The sequence below is a fragment of the Camelus ferus genome, chromosome 6 (assembly GCF_009834535.1).
Source record: "Camelus ferus isolate YT-003-E chromosome 6, BCGSAC_Cfer_1.0, whole genome shotgun sequence".
In the NCBI taxonomy this organism is placed as follows: domain Eukaryota; kingdom Metazoa; phylum Chordata; class Mammalia; order Artiodactyla; family Camelidae; genus Camelus; species Camelus ferus.
This window is the reverse complement of record NC_045701.1, coordinates 82,755,285-82,769,850: the sequence shown is the minus strand read 5'-3', so window position 1 is coordinate 82,769,850 and position 14,566 is coordinate 82,755,285.

The following is a 14,566-nucleotide window of genomic DNA, read 5'->3' as shown; positions in this document are numbered from 1 at the left end:
AAGAAAAAGGAATGAAAAGAAATGAGACTAGTTTGAGAACTCTGGGACAACATGAAGCACTCTAATATTCGCATTATAGGGGTCCCAGAAAGAGAAGAGAGAGAGAAAGGACCTGAGAAAATTTTTGGAGAGATAATCACTGACAACTTCCCCAACTTGGGAAAGGAAACAGTCACCCAAGTCCAGGAAGCACAGAGAGTTCCACACAGAATCAACCCAAAGAGGGACACACCAAGGCACATAGTCATCAAATTAAGAATAAGGAAAAAATATTAAAATTAACAAGAGAAAAGCAACAAATAACATTCAAGGGAACTCCCATAAGGTTATCAGCTCTACAGGCCAGAAGGGAGTGGCACAATATATTTAAAGTGATGAAAGGGGGAAACTTACAACCAAAATACTCTATCCAGCAAGGCTCTCATTCAGACTTGATGGAGAAATCAAAAGCTTCACAGATAAACAAAAGCTAAAAGATTTCAGCACCACCAAACCAGCTTTACAATAAATGTTAAATGACCTTCTCTAGTCTTCAAACCATAAGAAAACAGAACAAAAAGAAGAAAGAGTTAAAAAAAAAAAAAAAGGGAGAGACCTACAAAAGATTGCTTTGGCTGTTCGGGGTCTTTTGTGGTTACTTATAAATTTGGGAATTGTTTGCTCTTGTTCTGTGAGGAATGTCACGAGTATTTTGATGGGGGTTGAGTTGGATCTGTGGATTGCTTTGGGTAGTATGGCCATTTTGATAGTGTTGATTCTTCCCATCCAAGAGCACAAGAAATCTTTCCATTTCTTTGTGTCATTTCAGTTTTCAGAGTATAGGTAACCTCCTTGGTTAAGTTTATGTCTAGGTATTTTGTTGTTTTTGATGTAATGGAAATGTCTCTGTCAGTTATAAAATTCTGGTTTTTGAAGTGGAAAGAAAAAGTGAATGAAGGGCCGCAAGTGGAAAAATATCCTTTTTTTATGGATGACTTGTGTATATATATATGCTGCATCTTCATTATCTATTCAACTATTGATGTGCACTTAGGATGCCTCCGTGTCTTGGCAGTTATAAATAATGTTGCTGTTAATAGCAGGGTGTGTGTATCTTTTTGAATTAATTCTTATTTTGTGGTTGGCTTTATTTCTTTGATAACTATGTAAGTTTAAAAAGCCAAAGCTCTAAACATTCTTAGAAACAATGAACAGTATACATATGTAAATTAAAAATACATGTGCAGTAAAAAATAAAGATCTATCAAGCCATGGAAGACATGGAAGAAGCTTAAAAGACATATTACTAAATGAAAGAAGCCAGTCTGAAAAGGCTACAAACTGTACGATTCTAACCAAATGACATTCTGGAAAAGGCAAAGCTACAGAAATAATAAAAAGACCATGGTTTCCAGGGGTTTGGGGACAGGGATGGAGGGAGGGAGGAATGAATGGATGGAGCACAAGGGATTTCTAAGGCAATGAAATTATTCTGTATGATACTGTAGTGGTGGCTACATGTCATTATTCATTTGTCAAAACCCATAGAATGTACAACATCAAGAGTGAACCCTAATGTGAATTATGGACTTTGGTTGATTAAAAAAAATTATTGAGATGATGCTTACAGCCACACAATGGAAATAACAGCTTTCAGTAAACTCTGCCGTCAGGCAACATGCCTGCTTGGTTCACAGTTTAACTAAAAAGAAAAAGAAATTATTAATAACTTTAGAAAGAAAAGATAGCCTTGGTGAAAAAAATTTTTTAGTTTGATTTAATTCTTAGTTTCAGCTAAATTTTCTAATGTCCTTAGCAAAAGAAAAACAAAATAAATAGATTGATAGATAGATGGATAAATTAACTAATGAAAGAATTAAGGAACTTCAAAAGTGATATAAATCACATAACCTAGGGAAACTTTCCTTCTTTTTAAGTCTGCTGAAGTTTTGGAACTTAATTTTCTTGCAGTTGTACTAAAACAAAATAAAAACTTTAAAAAATTGTTCTGCTGGCTCATTTAAAATCTAGTTATCTGTCTCAGCAGCAAGGCACTTCTGACTCTCCCAAGAATAGTCAGAAACTTAAGGGCCTACAGGAGCCAGGTAGCAATAAGGAAGCAGGAAGGGTGAAACCTGACAGGCGTGGTACATCTAGTGGCTGAGCGGAGCTGGCAAGCCCTCTCCAAAGCTAGTTTTTACTGTGTATCACCAACCCGTCATTGTCCCGTGGGAATGTGTGCAGTGTGGCCAGATTTCCCAATCCCTCAAGGAAGTCAGAAACCAAGCTTTTTTTATGTAAAATTGCCCAATTTTTAAATTGTACAGGCAAACTTCATAGGTCAGTGAACTGGATTTGACCTCAGATTAGCAGTTTGCCACCTCTAATCAGAGGACAAAAAGTTCCTCCTGGTAAGGGACCTAAGAGGTTAAGCATGCAGAAACCAGAGGCATGTTGATTACTAGAATGTTAGCTGATATTGGTGGCCCAGCGGTGCGTTGGACCATAAAATCTCTGTTCATTTAGAAACGGTAAAAATACTCTCAATTTCAAATGTCTTTTAAAAATGTAGCTTTCTGCCAAGCATTCTCACATTTAGTTTATCAAACAAGCCAACACTCGTTTAGTGCTTGTTTTATTATTTAATGTTTTAAAACTCAAGAAGTGAATGCCATTATGAATTTTCAAAAAGCTGCCTCCCTAATTCCAAAATAGAATGTTGGACTTCCTGCGTCAGGAACTGGCAGAGGAGTGAGGGCGCTACTGAGGAACATCGCCACCTTCTGGCTCAGATGGGAAATGCAACAGAAAACAGTATAGGAAGCCACTTCAGTGTCAGAGAACTCGAGGATTAAAGGCTTTTTGCAATGACTATAAAATTGGAGTTTCAGTATGTATACATTTTGACTAACTGCATGCATAAAAAGTTCTGAGGATGGGTGCTGGCAATCTATAATACGAGAGGGTCCTCAATGTATTCTGAATGCACATCTAGTTCTCCCTAGAAAAATCTGCTAACATTTAAGAGTTAACTTGCCCAATTTCCATGCCGCCTTGATTGTTTTTGTATGTAAGACGTAGTGTACACATAATCACTCTATTTTTTAGGTAACTGGGTGTGAGAGGAGGGTGTTACTGTCATGATTTAAGTAACAGAGACACTGAGGGAAGATGGAAGAATGAAAAAAGTATAAAGAAGAAACGGACATTCCAACTTGACCTAAAGTAGCCCCGATCATGTCATTCAGATTATCTCATGACTCTTTTAGGCATGTGTTTCATCAGTTGTCAGTCTCCATTATAAAGACAGAAGAGAGAGTAAAGGATACCAAAGTACTGTTCCCTGCTTGTAATCCTACGATTTTTTTCAATTTTTTTATTGTCTTATTGAGGGATATTTGTGAGGTTTTTAGCTTCTAAATGACCTAGTGTGAGTAGAATCCCAACATTAAACACTTGGTAGATGGCAAAATTTTCATATTGTATCCATATTCTGTTAAAATGTAAATCTGTTGCTAAACTATATGGTAAGATGATAAACTTTTTTTTAACTTTTAAAATAAAGATTTGACATTCCCTCTACACATCATGTTAACAAGCAGTAAAAAAAAAAAACTATGACTTTTTAAAAATTGCAAACAGAATATACGTAACATTCTTGAATGTATTATGTTCTTAATCAAATTGCTTCCTTAGAATTATCGTATTCATTATCTGAAGAGGAAAAGCTTTAAATCTCTTTTTTTAAACTTTTTTATTGATTTATAGTCATTTTACAATGTTGTGTCAAATTCCAGTGTAGAGCACAATTTTCCAGTTGTAAATGAACATGTATATATTCATTGTCATATTTTTTCTCTGTGAGCTACCATAAGATCTTGTATTTATTTCCCTGTGCTATACAGTATAATCTTGTTTATCTATTCTACAATTTTGAAATCCCAGTCTATCTCTTCCCACCCCCTGCCCCTTTGGCAACCACAAGTTTGTATTCTATGTCTGTGAGTCTATTTCTGTTTTGTATTTATGCTTTGTTTGTTTGTTGTTTTTTTTTTTAGATTCCTCATATGAGCAATCTCATATGGTATTTTTCTTTCTCTTTCTGGCTTACTTCACTTAGAACAACATTCTCCAGGCGCATCCATGTTGCTGCAAATGGCATTATGTTGTCGGGTTTTATGGCTGAGTAATATTCCATTGTATAAATATACCACATCTTCTTTATCCAGTCATCTGTTGATGGACATTTAGGTTGTTTCCATGTCTTGGCTATTGTAAATAATGCTGCTATGAACATTGGGGTGCAGGTATCGTCCTGAAGTAGGGTTCCTTCTGGATATATGCCCAGGACTGGGATTCCTGGGTCATAAGGTAAGTCTATTCCTAGTCTTTTGAGGAATCTCCATACTGTTTTCCACAGTGGTTGCACCAAGCTTTAAATCTCTTTGTGAACCAGTTTACTCTGATAGAAAGAGCATTGAATTTGGGGTCCAGAGCCCCATCTTCAAGCTTTATCTCCTCTTTAGCTAGCTCTGAGAACCCTGGGCAAGTCCTAATCCTCTTTCAGCCTCATTTTCCTCATCAGTAAAATTAGAGGCTTGGATCTCATGACATCTGGGGTTCAGTCCCACTCTAACCACTTATGATTGTATTATTTTTATTCTTTAGAGTGTTCCCTAGATATTGTTAGGCTAATTGATGAAAAATATTTTTAAAAATTCATTCATTTTTTTAGCAGAAGATCTATATGATATTAAATTGTGAAAAATCCCTTTAAACACAAAATTATCCTGTGAACCATCATATCCTCAGAGAATTTGAAGTATGAATATCTTAGAAAAAGTCTCATGAACTTTACATATAAATTAAATTCCTCTTCAGAAATCACAATATTTCCAGACAATCTTTTTAGGGATTTTTTTTTTCTTAAGTAAAATATCCTCAAATTAACAGCAGAATTTAAAATTACATATGAAAAATGTCACATATCCAGACAGTTGCTGAAGATAAATTCTTGTCATTGTAGACAGGCTACTAAAAAGGATGACAACTTCTGAATAAATTTGTCACTATGTATTTACTAGATTTCTCATTTATAGAAACAGGATTCTATTTAATCTTTTTAGTAGTTAACCAATGTTTAGCATTCAACTTCCAGTTGATCAATATTCTATCCTATTTTACAATGTATGAATGTTTAGTACTCAATACCTTTTTATTAAAAAAAATGAAGTTACCTTTTTCATCATAAGTAATGCTAAAGATATCCTTATGGTCAAATTTTTTATATTGAACTTTCTCCTCCTCTTTTTTTTTCCCACAATTCCCAGCTCACAAAGCATTTTTGTTTTTTGTTTTTTAATTGAAGTATAGTTGATTTATAATATTGTGTTAGTTTCAGGTGTAGAGCAAAGTGATTCAGTTATACATATATGTGAATAATCCTTTTTGAAAGATTCTTTTCCATTATAGTTTATTATAAGATACTGAACAGTTCCCTGTGCTATGTGGTAAATCCTTGTTGTTCATTTTTTTATATATAGTAGTATGCATCTCTTAATCCCATATTCCCAATTTATGCATAACCTCTCTGGTAACCATAAGTTTGTTTTCTATGTCTGTGAATCTTTTTCTGTTTTATAAATAAGTTCATTTGTACTATTTTTTAGATTCCACACATAAGTGATATCATATATATTGCTTACATGTATGATATAATATTTGTCTTTCTCTGATTTACCTCAGTGTGATAATCTCTAGGTCCATCCATGTTGCTGCAAATGGCATTATTTTCTTTTTTATGGCTGACTAATAGTCCATTGTATATATACCACATCTCCTTTATCCATTTATCTGTTGATGGACACAGGTTGCTTCCTTGACTATTGTAAAAATTGCTGCTGTGAACATTGGGGTGCATGTATCTTTTTGAATTAGAGTTTTCTCTGGATATATGCCCAGGAATGGGATTCCTGGATTATATGGTAAGTCTATTTTTAGTTTTTTAAGGAAACTCCGTACTGTTTTCCATAGTGGCTGCACCAATTTACATCCCCACCAACAGCGTAGGAGGGTTCCCTTTTCTCCATACCCTCCCCAGCATTTATTGCTTCTGGACTTTTTAATGATGGCCATTCTGACCGGTATGAGGTGATACCTCATTGCATTTTTGATTTGCATTTCTCTAATAATTGAACTTTCTCCTCTTTAGTTGGCATTAAATGTGGTTCAAGTATGACTTTTTCTCAGGGTTCAACATTCATTTGTCTTGATTACATGATGTCATCACCTGAATGCTTTGTATCAACAATTATCTTGAACTTAAAAAGCATCTGTAATTGAATTAGAACCTTGCCTTTCATTCTCAGATATTCTATTCCTTTAAGTAATTGAGGTGGTAGAGAACACCAAGACTCTAATGGTGTCAATATGATCAAAATACTATTAGTAAGAAACTTAAGTAAATTAGATTCAAGTAAATGATGTGTATTAATGGTGTAAATACCAGGTCACTCTAATTGGCTCCTTTCCTTTGAGATTCTTAAAACCCATTCTCTCCCAATCTCTCTCTCTCTCTCTCTCTCTCTCTCTCTCTCTCTCTCTCTCTCTCTCTCTGTCTCTCAGTGGCCCTTTAAAAGTTATATCCATGTCTGAATCCCTGGAACCTGTGAATGTTGCCTTTTTTGTCAGGTGGTGGGGGGAGCCTTTGCAGATGTAATTAAGTTAAGGATTTGGGGATAGGGAGATGATCCTAGATAATCTGAATGAGACTTCAGTGCCATCACAAGTGTCCTTATAAGAGAAAGGCAGAGGGAGACTTGATAGACACACAAAAGAGAAGACACAGAAGAGGTGGAAGCCATGTGACCATGTGGGAGATCCAAGGGAGGTGGCTACAAGCCAGGGACACCTGCAGCCACTAGAAGCTAGAAAAGGCAAGGAACAGACTGTCTCCCGTAGAGCCTCTGGAGGAAGCATCACCCTGCTGACACCTTGTTTCCAGACTTCTGGCCCCTAGAACTGTAAGAGATGAGTTTCTAAGTTCTAAACCACCCAGTTTATGGTAATTTGTTACAGCAGCTACAGGAAACTGATGCATTACCATAGTTATACCACTTTCTGATGTGTTTCTAGAACTTCAACTGCTTTTAAATATTCTGGTCTTCCATTGTTGCTTGTATTTATTTGTTCTAATAATAGAAACTTAAAAGAGCACTTAAGAGAGGACTACTATATTTTGAACTCAAAGATATTTTCATCTGTGATGAGAAATTATAGTGTTTCCAGATCTTATCAAATGAGGTTTTAATTGTGAATTGTTTCTTCAGATCACATTGTTTAACTCTGTAGAACTTTGTAACTGCTAAGAACTTTGTGTCTACTGATAAAAGAAGATACGATATGTCATCTTGTCATTGAAGGCTAATTTACATGGTAAAAACAACTAAAAGTGGTGGCTGGAACACTTTTTAAAACCTTAGTAGCATTTTAAAAATGATAATACAGTAAGAAATCATAAGACCAAAAGTGAAGAGAAACCAGTTATCCAGGAGTGAAGGACAAAATGGAAGCCCAGGACATTAGGAGGGAGTCTAATAGAACAGGATGAATCCGAAGTGGAAGAGTCTTCACAGAATTATAGCTTATTTTCAAATCAGCTGGGTTGACAAGGCTTAACCTTGTTTTAAAGTGGTTCTAAATTATCAGTAACCCAGGAAACTGGCAGAGGCAAATGCAACTCTTCTCTGAAGGAAAGCACCTCCATTCTTGGCCTCAAGTTATTTCTACAAATAATTTTTCAAATACAATGTCCAGACTGCAGCCAAAGAATAACAGGAACAACAACAACAACAACAACAACAAAAATCAGGCTCTGTAAGTCAAAGGAAGCAGAAATAGCAAAGCAAAGCAGACCCACAGTCTTCAGGCACTGGATTTATCAGGTATAGGCTATGAAACAGCTGTGCAAACTAAGTTTAAATAAATGAGAAACAAGTGTGATAATACCTCTTAGAAAAGAGAGGGTTAGTTAACTGGATCATAGGCTGTTATAATTAAACAATCCAGTTAAAAAACCAATGTCCGACTGGATCAGAGAGACAAAAAGATGGAAAATACAAAAGATACGGTAGACTTAGAAGAAGCAGTAAGAAAATATAAAATACAATCATATGGAGTCCCTCAAGGGGAAAATAAGAGGGCAGAGGGCAATACTTGAAGGAATGATGGTTGATAATGTCAAGCAAATGATGAAACGCAATAGTTTTGACTCATGAAGCTCGGCACATCCCAAGCAATACAAATAAAAAGTGGGGGAAAAAAATAGTGAAACTAAAGAAAACCAGAAAAATAAAAAAGAGGTAAAAAGGAGCCTGAGAAAATGAAATATATTATCCTCAAAAAGGCAACCATTAATAGCAATCAAAAATTATCTGATTTCTTCAGCAAAATGAGAGGCAGAAGACAATGGAAAAATATCTTTAATGTATTTAAAAGAAAACAACCATCAACCTAGAATTCTACAACAACCAAAAATATTTATCAGGAATAAGGGGAAAAAATATTTTCAGACAAAGACTAGGAGAGTTTGCCAAGAGTGCAGTCTCACTATAGGAAATTATAAACTGATGAGTTTCAGGCATAAAGAAAATGACCCCAGACGGAAGGTCTGAATTGGGACAAAAAAGAAATAAAGGGTAAAGAGTTAACAAATGGATAGGTTACTCCAAATGTATTAAATAATAAAAAGAATGTCTTGTAGGGTTGTGAATAGCTAATACTACGTGAATATTAACAGTGAGAAAGCTGGTGTGCTGTGTTAATACCAGGTGAAACTGACTTTAAGCAAGAAGCAATACCAAGTTGATGATAATCACTTTACAATAATAAAAGTTAAGTCAACCGGGAAGATAATAACCATTTAAAATGTATAAATACTTAATAATATGACCTCAAAATATGTAAAATGAACGTTGAGAAATAGAGGAATCCACCAGTATAATGAGAGATTTGTAACAAACTCTCAGTAATTGAAAGAACAGCAGACAAAAATCCGTAAGAATATAAGATTTGAATGGCAAAGTGAGCAAATTTGACCTAATGGCCATATATAGAATACTGAACACAACTACTACAATATTACAAATACTTCTAAAGCACATACAAAAAAGTTATGAAAATTGACCATATCCTGGCTATAAAGCAGTCTCGGCAAATTTCAAAGGCTTGTAATTAATCAGGCTGTTTCCTCACCACACTGCTGTTTAACAAATCAATAATGAAACAACAACATAAAAGTTAATCTCTGTTGTTTTGTGGTTTTATTTCTGAAAGAAGACCTTGCCATAAATTAAGGAATTGATTTCCCAAAATAAAATTCTCTTTTGTTAAAAAAAAAAAAAAAAGTGAATCTCTGCTTGGGGGTGTCAAAAAATAAATCACAGTGATCTTTTAAGATGTTTTTAACTTAATGATAATGAAAATACTTCATACCAAACCAGGTTGGGGATGCAGCTAAAGCAGTATCTGGAGGAAAACATTTCATCTTAAAAGTGTATACTGATATTTGAAAAGAACAGTCTGCAAACAAATGAGATAAGCATCCATCTCTTGAAGTCAAAAAAAGAACAATGTAAACTCAAATAAAACAGAAGGAATGAAATAACTAAAAAGCAAAGCAGAAATAAATGAAACAGGAAATAAGCATGTAATACATAGTTAAAAAAAAAAAAACAACAACAGGAAAACCTTAGCTACCTTGTCGGAAGATGCAAACTTAGGTGGTAAAGCTATAAACAAAAGCCAGAAAGTACCATAAAAAGACAGAATAGAGATTACTTTTAGGGGAAGGGAGTAACTTTGAATGGGGTGAGGCATGCAGAGGGCTTCTGAGATGCTGGCCAACTGCATAGGGTGGCTGCATAGTTGTTTGCTTCACAACAGTCCTATTATTAAAATGTTTATTTTGAGATCATTATAGATCTACATGTAGTTATTATAAATAGTACAGAGGGATCCCAAGTATTTTTTACCCAGTTTCCTCCAAGGAAACAACATGTAAAATTATATACAGTGCAGTATTACACTACATAGCTAATACATGGATGTCGACATGGATACAGCTAAGATACAGAACTTTCCATCACCATGAGGATCCCTTCTGTTGCTTTTTTACAGCCACACCTAGTCCCCCTAGCTCCTTAACCCTTGGCAACCACTGATCTGTTCTCCATTTCAATCAATTCAAAAATGTTATGTAAATAGAATCATAGGATATGCATCCATTTGGGATTGACTTTTTTCACTCTGCATAATTCTCTGGATATTTACCCAGGTTGTTGTGTGTATCTGTAGTTCATTCTTCTTTATTGGTGCATAGTATTCCATGCATACTATGGAAGTTTCTGATTTTTCTAGGAAGTTTCTAATTTTGAAGTCCAATTTATCTATTTTTTCCTATGTCTTTTGCTAGAAGTTTTATAGTTTTACATTTTACGTTTAAGTCTATGATCCATTTTGAGTTAATTTTTTTTGAGGTGTGAGTTGGCTTTTAGATTGATCCTGTTTTGTTTTGTTTTTTTAAACTATAGTTTGTTTAACCATTCACCCATAAAAGGACATCAGGGCTGTCTGAAGTTTTTGACTATTACAAAGAAACTTCTAGAAACATATTATGTACAGGTTTCAATTTTTTGGGATAAATGCCTAGGGGTACAATTGCTGGGTCATATTTCATTTTTTTATCTTTATATCTATTCCTGCATCAATATCACACATCTTGATTACTATGGGCATATGTAGTAGGCTGAACAGTGGCTCCCCCCAAAATATGGCCACATCCTAATCCCCAGAATCCATGAATATCACTTTATACGGCAAAAGATGTGATTAATTTAAGGATCTTGAGAGGAAGTTTACAGTGAACCCATAGTTTCTTGAAGATTTCTTTTTGAGGAGATTGTAATTAAAAGTCACAGGGCTTAATAACTATGGAGCTATTCATATTACCTACTCCGTATTGGGTGAGTTATGGTAGTCTGTGTTTTTCAAGGACTTGGTCTATTTCATCTAAGTTGTCAGGTTGATGTGTGTAGAATTGTTCATAGTCTTCCCTTATTACCCTTTTGATGCCTGGCAGGGTCTTTAATGACATCCCATTTATCCCAATATTGATCATTTCTATCTTCTTTCTTTCGGTATTTCTTGTCAGTCTTTATAATTTGGAGGTTTGTCAATTTTATTGAAACTTTCAAAAAAATCAGGTTTTTAATACTGATTTTCTCTATTTTTTTGTTTTCAATTTCATTGATTTCTGCTCTAAATTTTGTTATTTTCTCTTTCTTGCATGCTGTGGGTCTATTTTGCTCTTTTTCTAAGTCTTGAGGGGAGAGCTTAGATGACTGATTTGAGATTTCTTCAGGTTTGTCCTGTTTGGAGTACACTTAGCTTCTTGAACTGTTAAGTTAATGTATTTTGCCATAGTGGGAGAGTTTTCAGTCATGACTTATTTGAGTACTTTGTCAGCCCTGCCTTCTTTCTGCCCTCCTTTTGGGTCACCAATGACATGAATGTTAGGTTTTCACTTTATATCCACAGGTCTCCGAGACTCTGTTGATGTTTTTTTGCCCAGTCTGTTTTTCTCTGTGGTTCAGACTGAGTCATTTCTATTCTTCTCTCAAGTTCACTGTCCTTTCCTCTGTGTCCTCAACTGTACTATTGAGCTCACCCATTGAGTTTTTTTATTTTAGCTATTTTAGTTTTCATGTTTTAAAATTTCCACTTGGTTCTTCTTTATATCTTCCATCCAGTTTGTCAAGATTTTCTTTTTCTTCACTTGTTCAAGTGTGTTTGTAATTGCTAGCTGAAGCATTTTTATGATGTTTACTTTATAATCTTTGTCAGGTAATTCTAATCTCTCTCATCTTGGTGTTGGCATCTGTTGGTTGTACTTTTTTATTCAATCTGAGCTCTACCTGGTTCTTGATATGACAATGACTTCAGTTTAGTTTGGGACATTTTGGGTAGCATTGTGACATTCTGGGTATTCTTTAAACCTTCCTTTTGGCTGCCTTTTTCTGACACCACTCCAGGAAAGAAAGGGAGTGGTGCCTTGTTACTGCCAAGTGGAGGTAAAAGTCCAGGTTTCCACTTAGCCTTCTCTGACACCCAAGCTGGGTGCTCCTCCTTACTGCTGGGTGGGGGTGCGAGCTCCAGCCTCCCAGGAGGCCTCCTCTGATACCTTCCTGTCTGGAAGCGGAAGAATTACTTGCAATCTACTTCTTCTTCTCTGTACTCACCAGAGGTGCTTTTATTCAGTAATTTGTCATGTCTTATCTGGTCTGGGACAGTTCATTTATAAGTGGGCTCCCTCACTTAGACATCGCCTCTCTCATCCTTCCTTCACAATGCTTCCAGAGCGATCTTTAAAAAACACAAATCCAATCATCACATTCCCCTGCTTAGAATCCTTTCATTAATCACTGTACTCTCCAGAATAAAGTCTAAAACAAAGAGAGGCCTTCAGGATTTGGGTGCTACCGACTTTTCCAGCACCATCTCACTCCACCACGTATCCCTGCACTCCAGCCACATCAAACCATCTGTCCTGGAATGCAGGCCCTGGCAGATCTGAGACCACGAGGCAAAAAGAGAACCAGAGAGAAAACACCACAATCACTTTTTCCTCCCATCTCCTCCCCCTCAGCAGTCTCTTGCCATTCCTCCCAGGGGCTAAGTCCAACCAGAAGCAATAAGCCAGAGGGCGAGAGAGCCTGAGTGAAATACTCCATGCAGATCAACTCCCCCCAGGTCGCAGGGCAGGGACAGGAAGGGTGAAGAATGGATGTGGCTGGGGAAGAGTAGCCAGATGGAGAATAACCAGCACATTGAACTTCAAGCCAATCTAAGTTTTAGAGCATCCATGAACCAAAAGTCTCACCTTGCCAAACGCCATTCTCATCCCCCAAGATCATAAAATTTTCTGCCAGAGTCCATCAGTGTATGAATACTAGCGTCCCAGATCTCAATCCAAATAAGGTGTTTTATACAAAATTCCCTTTTCAGCTTATGGGTAGGACCATCATTTTACTCTTCATGGTTTCACAATTCTTCATAGCTCAAATAATTAAATAATTGTACCCCTATATTCTGGTTAACCTGGCTAATATAAAACATGATTAAATATTTGCCCAATTATTCTCACGGATCAAGACATCTTTCATCCCATTTACAGTAGCCACTTCCTAGGATGTAGAATATTCTTCATAATTTTCAGGGAAAAAGTTATTCTTCAGCAGAATAGTTTAAATCTACCTAGTGGGCTTTTGAGCAAGTAGATAATCTTATCATTATATGTAGCTATATGCTGCACAAGAGTGCTGGAATCCATAGATTTGACTTGTACTCTGTACTTTGGATACTGTTCAGTAAATATTTAAAATGTACCTTAAAAATGACTTCTAATATTTAAAAAGTGAAGATGAAGTACTTACACTGTCAATAAACTTGAAAGCAAGACTTAGACTAGTCACAGTTGGATAACCAAAATTACACCAAATGGACATTTAGCAAATAACTTTACAGGTAATATCAGATGTTAATAAGCTGTTGAAAATCATTCACCAACTTGAACTAGCCCTAGCCTACTCTGCTCAAATTTTTCATTTAGTTATTATTATTATCAAGTATATACCTGCATATAGTTCAAAAATTCAAATAATTCCACAATTATTATGACAAATATCAGTTCCCTGTAGACAATCTTCTCCCATTTCCTTTTCCTTAGAGGCGACCACGTAATATTCTTTCAGCTGTTTATTTGAGTATTTACCCCCTGTATCTAAAAAAAAACTTGCTTTTATTACTACTTTTTTAAAAAGTTATAAGTATAATCTATTAACTTTCCACCATGGAAAAGGGGGTTTATCTCTCTTACGAGCCCCACCATCACCACCATATGTTCACACTCACTCTTCCCATCCTCCCATTATAGTTTTATCAAAAGTTCAGTCAAATCATTGTTCACTGTTTACACTGCTTGAGCAATGTAAACCACAGTCACAAGTAAGCCATGTTTCTCTTCCTTCCCTGAAAACCTTTTTATTTTCCCTGTTCTTAGTTTTCAAAGCACTTTTTACTATTTCATCCCCATAGTCTCCCTTTGCTGAATCTTCTGTTTCCCGGCTCCTCTATGTTCTGCTAGATTAATACCTCTTTTTGGTAGAGCACATCTTCTAATTGCCTCTAGAGGAAAAACATCTGGGTGTCCAGTTTTCTGAGCTCTTACATGTCTGTAAGACTTGTCTACCAGAGCAGCTACACACAGCCCAGAAGGGGAGTTGAACCTCTCACCTGGTGGCTGTTTCCTCGCACAGAAAGCATTCCAGGAGAACCATGCAGAAGTTCCACGGCCTTTCCTTCCCAGCCTCTACTAGTGCACAGTGGTACTTCTGCTTCACTGCATTGATTACAAACATGTCATCCAAGTCCAGCCCGGATTTAAAAGCAGGAAATAGAGACTCCACTTTTGATGGGAGGAATGTCAAAGAACTTGAGAACAAGTTTTAAAACTTCCTTAGATACTCTTTAC